Source organism: Oryctolagus cuniculus, chromosome 10 (genome assembly GCF_964237555.1).
Source record: "Oryctolagus cuniculus chromosome 10, mOryCun1.1, whole genome shotgun sequence".
Taxonomy (NCBI): domain Eukaryota; kingdom Metazoa; phylum Chordata; class Mammalia; order Lagomorpha; family Leporidae; genus Oryctolagus; species Oryctolagus cuniculus.
In genome coordinates, this window is record NC_091441.1 from 66,445,727 (window position 1) to 66,461,053 (window position 15,327).

At 38.8% G+C, this 15,327-nt stretch overlaps 1 protein-coding gene across 21 annotated transcripts in view; it reads left to right on the forward strand.

Annotated features, from left to right (window-relative positions):
- The window catches only part of ANKRD12 (ankyrin repeat domain 12), a 144,765-nt gene that overhangs the window by 77,232 nt on the left and 52,206 nt on the right, over positions 1-15,327 (forward strand). Inside the window, exon 1 of one of the 21 annotated variants that reach the window (XM_008261047.4) lies at positions 10,950-11,028. The exons of the other annotated variants lie outside the window; for them this stretch is intronic. The gene's annotated coding sequence lies outside the window, so the exon portion shown is untranslated. Of the gene's footprint in view, positions 1-10,949; positions 11,029-15,327 lie in introns of those variants that run through there. 21 annotated transcript variants of the gene reach the window in all.

The following is a 15,327-nucleotide window of genomic DNA, read 5'->3' on the forward strand; positions in this document are numbered from 1 at the left end:
TCTTCCGTGACCTTTTTGAAGAACATTTATAACTGCATAAAATTAACAGGGTAGTGCATACAATAGTGAAGAATTGGGCCAGCCTTGTGGCACAGTGGGTTAAGCTGCCGTCTGAAGTGCGGCATCCCACATGGGCGCCGATTTGAGTTTCAGCTGCTCCACTTCTGATCCAGCTCGCTGCTTATGTGCCTGAGAAAGCAGCAGAAGATAGCCTAAGTGCTTGAGCTCCTAAACCCAAGTGAGAGACCCAGGCTCTCTGGCTTCAGTCTGGCCCAGCCCTGGCTATTGTGGCTATCTGGGGAGTGAACCAGTGGATGGGCGATCACTCCCTCTCTTTCTCTCCAACTCTGCCTTTCAAATAAGTAAATACATCTTTTTTAAAAAAATGAAAAATTAGAATGACACAAATGCCCAAAAATGGGCAGAGAGATCATTATAAAAGTATATGTTCTAGGCCGGTGCCACGGCTCACTAGGCTAATCCTCCGCCTTGCGGCGCCGGCACACCCGGTTCTAGTCCCGGTCAGGGCGCCGGTTCTGTCCCAGTGCCTCTCTTCCAGGCCAGCTCTCTGCTGTGGCCAGGGAGTGCAGTGGAGGATGGCCCAAGTGCTTGGGCCCTGCACCCCATGGGAGACCAGGGTAAGTACCTGGCTCCTGCCATCGGATCAGCGCGGTGCGCCGGTTGTAGCGCGCCGGCCGCGGCAGCCATTGGAGGGTGAACCAACGGCAAAGGAAGACCTTTCTCTCCGTCTCTCTCTCTCTCTCACTGTCCACTCTGCCTGTCAAAAAAATAAATAAATAAATAAAAGTATATGCTCTAGAGCAGCTTTTTAAATGTTGTATATATCAGAATACAAGCTAATCTAAGTTTTCCTCAGTAACAATTTAAAAAACAGAACAAAGATGTTGTAGCCCACTTGACTAAATAAACTACACAGAAATAAGGAATAAGTGGGCGTCTACTTAAAGTATTTATTAATTTAAATATACACGTGTGATAAAGTATTTATTAATTTAAATATACACGTGTGATATCACCTATGTGTTAATTTACAAATACTACTTTTTCCTGCCTTTATAATATGGCTTTTAAAAGATTGTTCATGACGTCAGTGTTAAAGTCATTGCAATTAGCCATCTAATGGTTTTCTATCTTAGCTTCTACCCACAGTGTTAGATACATATTTTCTAAATCTAGGTATGATGCCAGCATGGGAAAATTATCCCAAATTATGATTATTTATGTTTAATTACTGTATTACTGTGTTACCTGTTTACTTGTTCTATACTTGATAACTTCACCTTTTGGAATGATACCTTTTTAAAAAAAGCTGGATGTTTTATTTTGAAAATATTCAAACGTAGCAAAGTTCATGAAAGTCCATGTAACAAAGTTCAGTGCATACTGTGTCCCTACCAACTGCATTTTAGAGTTGTTTACTTTGGATCTATTTCCTTGGTTGCTTTATCATATATCTGTCCACTCCATCTTACTATTGATGCATTCTGTGATAAGTTGTGGACATTCCTAAGTACTTCAGCATGCACTTGATTAACATTTGTGAAACTTAAACTTCTTAAGTATAATATTTTATGAGTTTTGGAAATGCCTTGAGCTGTGTCATCCAGCCCTGTCATAGTACAGAATATCTCTGTCAGTCCCAAAAGTTCTCTCATACCCTTTCCTAGTCCAGTCCAACCCCTACCACTGATTATGTTACACCCTTACAGTAAAGATGACTAGGCAAGCATTACTTATGACTGATAAACCTAGAGAGATGTTTTGACGAAAAGGGTATCTGAATGGCCTTTCTACATCAGAAGGTGGGGGCTGGGAGAGGACAGGGGAGGAGAAACCAATGATTAATTACTGTGGAACTCCAACAGCACCCAGAATGTGTGCTCTAATGCTGTGGGAGGGATATGGCATAACTCTGGTATTTCAATTGAGAATGCACACTCATGAGGAAGTTCAAGTAGTAATCCAGTATCATGTCAGGAAGGAGTAAGAAATGACCGTGTCGGGCGAGACTCGGACCAGTAAAGCAGTAGAAGTGTTGTGGAATAAAGAGACTGTAATTAAAGGCAGCTTGCTCTTAGCCTAGGTGCTAGACTGGAGGTGAAAAATTACTATAGGAGAAGACATTGTTAGATGATTTAATAAGGAATATGCACAGTAACTAGTGTTGTATCAGTGTAATTCATGAGGTTGACAGCCATATAGGGCAACTTAATAGAATGTCCTTATGTCTTATTTCTTAAGAAATACTGAAGTATATATGGATATAGGGACATGATGTATATAATATACTCTTGTATACTACTGAAAAATATGTATACAAATACATACTTTAGTTGAAAGATTATAAAGAAAGAGAATAAAATATTAATCAGACAAATCTGGGTAAAAGGGTATGTAGTGTTCAGTGTTTCAATTTTCTTGTGAGTTTAAAATCGTCAAAATTTGTATAGTATATACAAATATATACAATTTCTTTGCTCTATAATTGAGCTAAAAGCTATGAGAAGGAGAATAGTATAATCATGTCTGATTCTCAGATTATGATCTTAAAATGTTTTCTACTAAAGAAAAATGAAGGCTTCTTAGAAAAAGATGGTCCTAGGTCCAGAGCAGGGAATATGTACAATGAGCTTGCAGCATCTTTTCATTACAAATTTCATGAAAGGTAACAAAGATAAAATCTTATAAGAGGGGCCTTAGGAGACAACTTGGAGCACTTTTCCACTGCCCCGGGGTGGGACAATGTGAGCTTAAATAAGGACATTGCAAAGTTCTGGAACCCATCAAATATATTTAAATCCATGAGTTCATAATGATGATTTTAAAAATTCGTTTGTTATCAGGATGAGAGAGAATCAGTTTACTTGAAAATTTAGGCAAATAACTGGAAAATTTTTTTTCTTGACTTTCTGTATGAACTCTGTTACTAGGTGATGTTGAAGGTAGGGAGAAATGTCTTCATTTAAAAAGTTAAAATATGGGGAACCGACCCTGTGGCGAAGTGGGCTCAGCCTCTGCCTGTGGCACCAGCATCCTATATGGGTGCAGGTTCTAGTCCTGGTTGCTCCTCTTCCAGTCTTGCTCTCTGCTATGGACTGGGAAAGCAGTATAAGATGGCACCAAGTTCTTGGGTCCCTGTATCCCGTGGGAAACCAGGAAGAAGCTCCTGGCTTTGGATCAGCTCAGCTCCAAAGCTGAGTGAACCAGCGGTTGGAAGACCTCTCTCTCTCCCTGCCTGTGCTTTCTGTAACTCTGCCTTTCAAATAAATAAATTTTTTTTTCCAAGTTTTTTTTTAACTTTTATTTAATGAATATAAATTTCCAAAGTACGATTTATGGATTACGATGGCTTCCCCCCCATACCGTCCCTCTCACCCACAACCCTCCCCTTTCCCACTCCCTCTCCCCTTCCATTCACATCAAGATTCATTTTCGATTATCTTAATATACAGAAGATCAGCTTAGTATACATTAAGTAAGGATTTCAACAGTTTGCTCCCATAAAGTGAAAAATAATAGATGATTTTTTTTAAATGATGATGAAATCAGATCAGACCTATTGTCATGTTTAATTCCAGTGAGAGTCAAGTTGGGAGTTGATAGTTTCTTTTTTTTTTTTTTACAGAGGATCAGTTTAGTATGCATTAAGTAAAGATTTCAACAGTTTGCACCCCCATAGAAACACAAAATGAAATATATTGTTTGAGTACTCGTTATAGCATTAAATCTCAATGCACAGCACATTAAGGACAGAGATCCTACATGAGGAGTAAGTGCACAGTGACTCCTGTTGTTGACTTTACCAATTGACACTCCTGTCTATGGCATCAGTAATCTCCCTATGCTCCAGTCATGAGTTTCCAAGGCTATGGAAGCCCTCTGAGTTCTCCGATTCTTATCTTGTTTAGACAAGGTCATAGTCAAAGTGGAGGTTCTCTCCTCCCTTCAGAGAAAGGTACCTCCTTCTTTGAAGACCTGTTCTTTCCACTGGGATCTCACTCACAGAGATCTTTTGCCAGAGTGTCTTGGCTTTCCATGCCTGAAATACTCTCATGGGCTTTTCAGTCAGATCCGAATGCCTTTAGGGCTGATTCTGAGGCCAGAGTGCTATTTAGGACATCTGCCATTCTATGAGTCTGCTGAGTATCTCACTTCGCATGTTGGATCACTCTCCCCTTTGTCACCTCTACAATCCCTTTTATTCAGATATACTCAAGTTGAGATAAAGCATATTATCAACCTTGGTCAGGTACAGAAGGCTCTGATGGAATGTAGTAACAAAATTCTCCCAGTACCAGACGTCCAAATCATAAACAGCTTGCTTCTTCAGGAAGTCTGATTTTGTAAAAACTTGGAAATCCAGTCATTTGCAACAAAATGGAGGAATCTGGAACACATCATGCTGAGTGAAATAAGCCAGTCCCAAAGGGACAAATACCATATGTTCGCCCTGATCGGTGACAACTGACTGAACACCAAAAAGGAAACCTGTTGAAGTGAAATGGACACTATGGGAAACGGTGACTTGATCAGCATAGCCCTGACTGTTAATGAACAACTTAATACATTATCCCTCTTAGTAGTTTTTTTGTCTGTTCTACTTAATATGACTGGTTTAATTCTGTAATTAATACACAGTTATTCTTAAGTGTTGAAAATTAACTGAAATGTGATCCCTGTTAAACATAAGAGTGGGAATAAGAGAGGGAAGAGATGTATAATTTGGGACATGCTCAAGCTGACTTGCCCCAAATGGTAGAGTTAGAAACATACCAGGGGATTCCAATTCAATCCCATCACGGTGGCATGTACCAATGCCATCTCACTATTCCAAGTGATCAACTTCAGTTCACAATTGATCATAATGAAAGGACTGAGAGTCAAAGGGAGCACATAAACATGTCTAGTACCTGCTAACACTAACCGATAGAATAAATAAAGGGGAGAGTGATCCAAATAAATAAATTTTAAAAATCTTTTATTAAAAAAAGCAGTGCTTTAAAGATTTATGGGAAAAAATTAAATTATGGCATTTTGCAAACCCCTGCTAGTCTATCTATAGCATTGAACACCGACAGTTACTAATATTAAAGAATGCATCACATGCCCCATGATGAAAGAATATACTCTAATGCTACTGTGGCTTCGTCGAAGAGATCAAACCTTACTGTCTTCATCTACAGGATCCAGCTGCCAATGTACAGGAAATGTCAAGGTCAGAGGAGCATGTAAAGTGCACCAAGAGAGTGTGGTCAGCCAAATCCAGAGTGAGAAAACCAGTGTTGGTTCTTCAAGAGATAAACTATTTGGAAAAGACAAAGGAAACTCTTCAGAAAAAAATAAAAATGACTGGAGTATCAGACTTTTAAAAAATAGGCAAGACTAAAAAAGTCAGCATGTATTTAATAAGTGAGCGTTTTACAAAAAACGCCATTAAGGTAAATGGCACATGTAGGATTCAGGATATTATAAATTTGTTTTTAAAATGCATCTGTTAACGAGAGCCAGCTCCCATCTATGGCCTGGTTCAGTGCCCATGATGACTAGAGCTAGGAACTCGATGTAGGTCTCCCATGTGAATGGCAGAAACTCAGTTGTTGCAGCCGTCATCCACTGCCTCCTAGGGTCTGCACTGATAGGTAGCTGGAGTCAGGAGCTGGAGCCAGACATAAAACCCGGGCACTTGGATATGGTGATATGGTACTTGGACATCATAGCCAGTAGACCAGGCATCCACCCCTTGTTGTTGTTGTTAATACTAACAGATTCTTCACATCGTATGTTAAGGGAAGAGCCTGATGTGTATTCCATGACTTTGAGAATGGACCAGCAATAGTGATAGTTCCTGTGCTTCTCTTAGGGATTGACCAGGGCTTCCACTAAATTGTCACCCATCCAAAAGTAGGACTAAATGAAAAGGAGAATGGGAGTAGGAGGACATGAATAAGGAGAAAAATATAACATTCATAAAGAATTGGCATCAATGTTTGAAGAAAGTGATGTTAATGGAGCTAAAACTATAGGCAAAATTGTCAAGGTGGTACCTTTGTTGTTGGTATCAATTTCTCTATCTTCACCCTGTAGTAAAAATGTAAATTCCCTTAAGTATTTAGTACATAGGTATTGCTCAGTAAATACTTGAACTGGCATAGGGAATTTGCCCTTGGGAAATCTGCCAGGACTCTACATCCCCCATAAATCCAAAGATCTGAACCTATAGGCTGAGTAAATCCATCATCAGCACTGGAGTAGCAGAAGACCTGGAGTTAAAGAACAGGGAGGTTTCCTCCTGCTGCCTCTGCTATGGCTTGACAGCCACCAGGATGGAAACTGCTTTGCCTTCTGCCACTTGCAGGTGAACTGCCACTTGGACTACTCCAACATTAGGTTACAGTGAGCTACTGAAGAAACATAACATCCCTTAGAAATAAACAGAATGTGAACTCAACTCAATAAAATTACTAGAGGAAACAACAAGAATGGGTGCTTAAAATTTTTTCCAGTATAGCACAAAAAGACTTTGGGGAACTAAATAAAATGTGATTGTACAGCCCAGCAACTTAGTAGATGAAGTGGGAATAGTCACTGTTGAGATTCAGATATTAAACTCAAAAATCAAGTTAAGTGTATCTTTACAACATAAAGCAAAATTCCAAAGACGAAGAATTGTGAAAGAAAAGATAAAAGACTTAAGCAGTAGATCCAGGAGGTCTAACAGGTCTAAAATATGAGTAATGCTTACTTAGTAGGGACTTAAAAGGGCAGAAAGCAACAGGTAGGGTATACATAATTATTATAAAAATAATAAAAAAAATGCGAGTTGAAAAACCATGTCATCAGTTGTGAGGCTCAGTGAGCTCCAGGTGGATTAATGAAAACATTCGTTCATACCCCTCCATGTTCATTGGTCACATTTCTTGGTGCTGTTCTGAACTAACAAATTACCTACAAAGAAGAAATACTGTTAGGTTGGCATGGGACTTGTAATTTGGAATAGTGGAAGACAACTGCTAAGAGAACTACAGTATGAGAATCCTGTACCTGGCCAAGGTATTATTCACCTTTTAGGGTAAAAGATAATAGTAGACACTGAAAGATTTAAAAAGCATGTCCATATGTTTATTTTCTATTAAAAAAAAGAAATAATGGATAACAAACCAACAACTTAAAGTGGCTTATAGCTTTCGTTATCACTTGGCTTCTAGCTTTGGATTGGCACAGCTCCTGCTGTTGAGGCTGTCTGGGGTGTGAACCAGTGGATGGAAGACAGACTCTCTGCCTCTGCTTCTCTGCAACTCTTCCTTTCAAATAAATAAATCTTTAAAAAAAAAAAAAAAGGTCTGACAATAGCTAACAAAGAATGAGTCCTTTTCATTTGAGATACATACTGAAATGTGATGGTACTTCTAAAAGTTTATAAAAATATAATGAAAAAATGTTTATTTTTGGTACAAAAATATGTTGAAATCAATGCCATATGAGGTCTTCAGAAAATTTGCAAAAATGCAATGTAAAAACTATGCATGCGTTTCAAAGTTTTTATGCTCCAAATTAAAAACCAGTGTCTTTTTAAATGCTTATTTTATTTGAGGGATGGAAACAGACTGACCAGCCTTGAGCCTTTGCATCCACTGATTCCCTCTCCAAATTACCAGGAGCTGGGAACTCAGTTCAGGTCTCCAGCTGAGTGGGAGAGTCTCAACTATTTGAACCATCACTTGCTTCCTTCCAGGGTATACATTAGCAGGAAGCTGGAATCAAGACTGGAGCTAGGACTTGAATCCCAAACAGAGGCTTAACCAGTTCACCAAAAGACTGCCTCAAATGTACATTTTAATTCTATTTTTCCATGAGATTTTTGAAATATCCTCATATTTATAGATAAAGTAGTAGAATAAATAGGATATGCTTCAAAATGATAGGGGAATGGGATAGGTGGAATTGTAAATAGGCCAGAGATAGAGGATCCTTTGGAGCTCAGACTTAATGTATCTGTGACAATCTGTCTTCTTTTAGTTCAAAATTTACCATCACAGAAAACATTATTTTTTTTTTTTTAACAGTGAACAGTGAGAGAGAGAGAAAGAGAGAAAGGTCTTCCTTTGCCGTTGGTTCACCCTCCAATGGCCACCGTGGCCGGCACACCGCGCTGATCCGATGGCAGGAGCCAGGAGCCAGGTGCTTTTCCTGGTCTCCCATGGGGTGCAGGGCCCAAGCACTTGGGCCATCCTCCACTGCACTCCCTGGCCACAGCAGAGGGCTGGCCTGGAAGAGGGGCAACCGGGACAGAATCCGGCACCCCGACCGGGACTAGAACCCGGTGTGCCGGTGCCGCTAGGTGGAGGATTAGCCTAGTGAGCCGCGGCGCCAGCCAGAAAACATTCTTAAGAATACTTAGGCTTCTTGCTCTAGAAATCACATTTCTAGCCGGCGCCGCAGCTCACTAGGCTAATCCTCCACCTAACGGCACCGGCTCACCGGGTTCTAGTCCCGGTCGGGGCGCCGGATTCTGTCCCGGTTGCCCCTCTTCCAGGCCAGCTCTCTGCTGTGGCCAGGGAGTGCAGTGGAGGATGGCCCAAGTGCTTGGGCCCTGCACCCCATGGGAGACCAGGAAAAGCACCTGGCTCCTGGCTCCTGCCATCGGATCAGCGCGGTGCGCCGGCCACAGCGCGGCAGCCATTGGAGGGTGAACCAATGGCAAAGGAAGACCTTTCTCTCTGTCTCTCTCACTGTCCACTCTGCCTGTCAAAAATAAAAAAAAAAAAAAAAAAAAAGAAATCACATTTCTAGGAATATTGTTCATTACAATACTCTCTTTAGTGACAGAAAATGCATAACCATCACTAGGCATTTGATTGAACAGATCAAGGTATAGCTATAGCATGAACTATTACTCAACCATGAAGGAGTATATCAAGGCTGTCTTTGAAACTGCAGATACTTGAAGAGATTTTCATAGGGTACTGTTTTGTTCTTTAGTAAAGATTTAATTACTCAGTTGAAGGGAAGATTGATGGAGAAAGATATCTTCCATCTACTGATTCACTCCCCAAATAACTCCAACAGCTGGTCTGCGTGGAAGCCACAAGTCCAGAGTTCCATCCAGGTCTTCCACATGGGTGGTAGGGGCCCAAGTACTTGGGCTGTCTTCCACTGCTTTCCCAGGCCATTAGCAAGAAGCTGAATCAGAAGCAGAGCAGCTAGGACTCTAACCAGCCCCCATAAAAGATGCAAGCATTGCAGGAAGCAGCTTAGCTTGCTGCCCCACAGCAGCAGCCCCAAGATACTATTACTAGAAAAATCAAGGTGAATAATTATATCTCTTGTTAAATAAACATTGTTTTGAAAACATATGCACACACTTGTTTGTTAAAGTTATACAAGCAATGCTCATATAAAATGTTAAAAGAACCTGGAAGGATTTAGACCTGGTTGCTGAGGTGTGTTTCAAGTGAAAAGTGGCAGAAGTGATGGATGATTTGGGTGGTAGAAGTAGAGCTTGATACAATCATGTGCTAATATTTTTGTTTATGTAAATATATAAGGCTCTTGGCAAAAAATCTTATTCCCTGCATTGCTGTTTATTGAATCCTCCATGCTTTTCCTTTCCCAGCTAAGCTTGAACTAGAGTGTAGACTGACTCTATTCCATGGGACCTATTTTTACTAATACCACGCATGTTTTTTTCATTGCCTCCTCAGTTTCCTTGTCTTCATTTCTTTTTTTTTCTTTTTTAGATTTATTTTATTTATTTGAAAGAGTAAGAGAGGTGGAGACAGAGAAAGAGGTCTTCCATCTGCTGGTTCACTCCCCAAATGGCTGCAACAGTAGGAGCTGCGCTGATCTGAAGCCGGGAGCTTCTTCTGGGTCTCCCACGTGGGTGCAGGGGCCCAGGGATTTGGGCCATCTTCTACTGCTTTCCCAGGCCATAGCAGAGAGCTGGATTGGAAGAGGAGGAGCCAGGACTGGAACTGGCACCCATATGGGATGCCTGCACTTCAGGCCAGGGCTTTATTTAACCTGTTGCACCACAGTGCTGGCCCCCTCTTGTCTTCATTTCTTCTTCATTTCCTTACCATACAACCCTATGTTAGTTTTCCCAAAGATTTTACCTTCTGACCCTCTTTTCATGTTTTCCCAGATAAATTTCACCTGCACTCCTAGTTTTAACTTCTATGTGTATGATGAGTGCCTTCAAATATATCTCCATTGCAGATCTTACCCTTAGGTGTCCAGCTTAGGTCTTCAACTGCCTTTTGGATAATATATCTGGTTTCTTCACCAAAAATCTAAAAATCACCATATCAAAATGAAACTTTTTTCCCCATTCACAGTTCTTTTCTTTTCTTCCTGTTTTAACTAATGATAACACCATTTCATCTGCACAGTACAAGTCATACTTGGGAGCCATTCTAGTCTCCCCTTCTCTTTTCCTTCAGTTATTCAGTAACTGTTCTTGAGTACCTATTGTGTGTTTGGCATTAAGCATTGAGTATATAGCCAATCACAAAAACAGATACTAACAACATCCACTAATTCCTGTTGATTTTTTTACTTTCAAATACTTGTAAATCAATATGCCAGTTATAAGCTGAAAATCTAAAGATATTTGTGCTGTGTCAAATCAGGATTATAATAGCTGAAATTACACTGGCATCTATAAGAAAGTACAACTCAAAAAGTGTGTTATTATACTTATTCTTGTTATGAATTCTTTATTTTTGTTTCAGAAAACTGGCGGTAAAAAAAACTAGTTTTTGTTAAAACTTTTCTTTAGAACTGATACAACAAATTTTTCCCACAGAAGGAGAAATGCATTTTATTTCAACTTAACACATTCAATTATAGTGGAACACACCTCGAACCTTTTTGATTTTCACTGAACTTGGTTGTTTCATGTGTTCATCAGCTATGTATTGATTTTTCAGAATATTTATTTTCCACATGGTGAATGTACCTGAGTTATTGCTTGATCAAACTCCCTCAAGGAATGATGCAAAATCATCAGTAAGTATCTTACAAAGATTTTGGAGTTGCTGAAAAAGACTGATGAAAATACCCAACATTTACTGCTTTATTTACATGAGGTCCTCATAGACTTTATTGAACTTCATCCGATCTAAATTCAAAAGATTAATATTTAATTAGGAATTAATTTTACTGCCCATAGATGTTTGTATGTGTGAAGCTTGATAGCATTGTTATCCATCTGATACATCGTGTCATCCATGTGACAGATGCACTTTAAGTGTTACAAGGTTAGAGAATAACCAAGACTGTGAATTTCAGAACTTAATGAATTTGGAGTAAATAAAAGGACATCATCTGTGTAACATCCAAATATGGTTTATTCCTTTGGGCTTTGTGCTTCATGCCAGTGATACTCAGCGCAGTTGTTCTACAAACTGTGTATTACCACTGCTCAAAATAAGCAGCTTATGCTAGAATGTAAATCAGTGGATTGCTTCCTTTCTAGGAGAAAATGCTTTTGAAGAAAAAGCTGAAAGTAAACAGTGTGCTTAGTGATAAATGTGGTTTCCATTTTGTTGCAGACTTCTTATTTCATTCCAGATCAGTAACAAAATTTATAGACTGTCCTCACTTCATGGACCATACTTTGAGTAACAGTTTTGTGTCATACATGTCAGACTTACAGTATTGTTACAGGAATACATATCCTGGATAATACAGCTTATTTGTGTATGAATATGTGGCACTTTTGTACATTTGCATAATCCTTAAGTCATTTTTTCCCATGCCTTCTACCTTTTTCTCTTTTCTCATGGTCTTCTTCCATTATATTTCTATACAGAAATCCTAATAATAGTGTTTGCTTCACATAATTGCTCCTTGCTACTATGCCGAAAACTCAGTCACATTCAGAGTCAGATTGTGCTTATATACCACAGTTATAGTAATGGAAAAGAGGATAACTCTGTCACATAGCCCACCCCCTCAAACTTTTTAACACTTATTAACTATCGGAGTATAGATTTTATTGACAACTTTGTTAGAGAGTGCCCAATGGACAAAATTTAAAATATCACTTATTGTTGAAAGAGCTACTCACTTTTTTAAAAATATTGATTTATTTATTTGAAAGACAGTTACAGAGAGGCAGAGGCAGAGAGAGAGGTGGGGGGTGCGGGGGTCCTTCCATCCGATAGTTCATTCCCCAAATGGCCACAGTGGCCTGAACTGGGCTGATCTGAAGGCAGGAGCCAGGAACTTTCTTCTGGGTCTCCCACACAGGTGCAGGGGCCCAAGGACTTGGGCCATCTTCTACTGCTTTCCTAGGCCATAGCAGAGAGCTGGATCGGAAGTAGAGCAGCCGGGACTGGAACCGGTGCCCATAGGGGATGCCAGCACAGCAGACGGCGGCTTTACCTGCTGTGCCACAGCGCCGGCCGCCCTCACCTTTTTCTTAACGTTATTTTGCCAGTAATCTGGCCTTATTAGGCAGCTGGTATAAATTTTTCTCACAGGAACTGTCTCACCGTAATAAATAAAGTACTTATAGAGTTAAATCATAGGACAGAAATGAAGAGTTCTGAAGAGAGTGATGTATTGTTACCCCCTGGTGTTTACTGAGTGCATTTCTGTGTCTTACAATACACAAAATGACCAGTGTTTCAAGCCTCATTTTCTCATTGTTAGTTAATTGTACTCTTAGAAATATGTTGTCATAATTTATGAAACTCACTTCCTCAGTTTTATATTTCAGGAACTGTGAAATATTACTGTTGGCAAATGCTTATGGAATTAAAAGCTAATAAATTAAGAGATCCACAAAAACAGTTATTTATGTCAAAATATTCCAGAATTTTTTTAATCAAACGGATTATTTGATGTTAACTGTTCAACAATAACTAGAAGAAAGCATGACCTCAGAAAGTTTTAAACCAAACCTTTTAATCTTAGAACTGTGGAGACTACAGGAGGAGATTGCTTGGGTGTTTTAGAGTGTCCTAATACATCAACAAATGTGATCATTAGGAATTTCGATTGGATAAAGCGTTTTCTAGAGTAACGCAGTCTGCATATTAGTATAGCTATGTTTAAAGATTTCTCCATTTTAGCATAAAATATAAATAATATTTTACCTTCAGTTTTAACAGTTTCCAGTGTATTTGTTAGGTAGTAGGAGTTAAACCTCATATGGAAAATCAGTCTATTTATAACCCATGAACCTTATTTTTTTATAACCAGAACTGCTAGCAACCTCCTTTAGTAAGCATATTTCTGAAGCTGTTGTGTAGCACGTGTTTGGTGTTCAACACCTTTTCTTTCTTTTTACATATCCCTATGATATGACTGCTTAGAATAAATTAAATCAGTAATTCTGTTATGTGCAGAGCTGAGCACAGGTCTGAGCACACAGCATGATAAGCAATGAGGTGTGCTTTGCGGGGGGTGGGGTGCTTTTATTTAATGACCACTTGCCCACTTAAAAGAAGTGGTCTTCTAGTGTTTTGCGTGCTCTACATTTTCTTCTCTGCTTTGTAACATACATGCTGTATTTTATACACTGAGTTCCAAATTTAAATTTTTTTTACTTTTAAATAGAAATATTACCAACATACTTTTTGCATCTTAAAAGAAATAAAAGCAGTGTACTTGTTTCCAAAACCAAAATCAATACTTTAATACAGTGTTCATAATGTGTTTTATGTGAGTTAATTATGTCAACCTAGCTCCACAGCATAAGAATTTATAATTCCAGGTGGAGTGCTTTAAGAGAATAGATTGCTCTTTAGCAATATCCATAAAAATTGCATGTGTTCTATATGTTTCACTTCCTCCCTCCCTCCCTCCCTCCCTCTCTCTCTCCCTCCCTCCCTCTCTCTCTCTCTCTCTCTCTCTCTCTCTCTCACACACACACACACATCAAAAAAGAAATGGGAAATTGGCTGCAGCTCTGATGTTTTCTTGCTGCTGCAAATTAATGGAAATCATCAAATTTTGCGTTACATAAAATAATAGTCTACTTAAATACCTGTGTGAAGTTTTTGTAAATCTTGGAGATCAGAAATTTCAAGAACATAAAATTATTTATTGCAAATACTAAAGCTGATTTTTTGTTACAAATGTGAGCTTGGTGATTTTACCTTAAAAACTGAATTTCAGACAGTGTCTAGCAACTTAAAGTGAGTCTGTCACATAATTCTAATAGTGAGATCCGGTTGAATATTTAAGACTAAAACTTTATAAAGGGTATATTTGGGCAGAACTGTAAAAATAAGAAGTTTGACTTAAAATTATACATATATTTAAATGAGCTCAGCTATAGCTATGTCATTATTGTCCACAGAAAAATGTGTTATGTATAGTCATGGTTAAAAGGACCTCCATGTAATATATGTATATATGATGTAATAGCTGAGACTGGGTGATTTTGTCGGTTTCCTTTAGTGACATCAAAGTTTTTGTAGTGATACCAGTCTTGATTTCAGAGGAAATAATCTTGATTAATTTATTCTATATAAGATCAATTTCTGTGTAACAGTTTAATAATAGAAAACCATTACATGATTACTAATTGAGGGGGTTTATAGAGTACCATGTTACCTGATTTTATTTCTTATGTATATTTTGCTTTTAGACTTAGTATTTTTAGTTATTGATTACATTTTCTTCACTCCCCACCTCACCCCTAAACCCTTAACTGTAATTCTCTTGTCAGTATCTGTTTCTGTGAAATTGTTCTCATCTGGTTTACTGATTTCCAAATAGATAGTTGTATGACTTCCTTTTCCTTATAAAGTAAAATTAAAACACCTAACCTTTACTTTGTGGAACTGAGGTTTAGAAATTTTTAAAAAGATTTATTTATTTATTTGAATAGCCAAGTGACAGGGAAAGAGAGTGACAGATATAACTTCCATCCACTGGTTCACTCCCCAACAACCAAGTCTCAGCCAGACCAAAACCAGGAGCCAGGTGTTGTATCTGGGTATCCCTCAAGAGTAGCAGGAGCCCAAGTATTTAGGCCATCATCTCCTGCCTACCAGGCACATTAGCAGAAAGCTGAATCAGAAGCAGAGCAGCTGGTACTCCAGCCAGCACTCCAGTGTGGAATGCCAGCATTGCAAGATGCAGCTTTACCTGCTGTACCTCAAGCTGGTCCCCAAGATTTAGAAATTTGAGACTGTATATAATTACCTATTTTATCTATATTTTGTTTGCATGTCTTTTTAAGCTACATTCCTTAATAGATTTGGGAATGTGAAAACTCTAAAATTTGTTTCTGAAAGTGCTGATATATTTTTCTGATGTTACTTCCTTTTTTTTTTTTTTTTTTTTTTT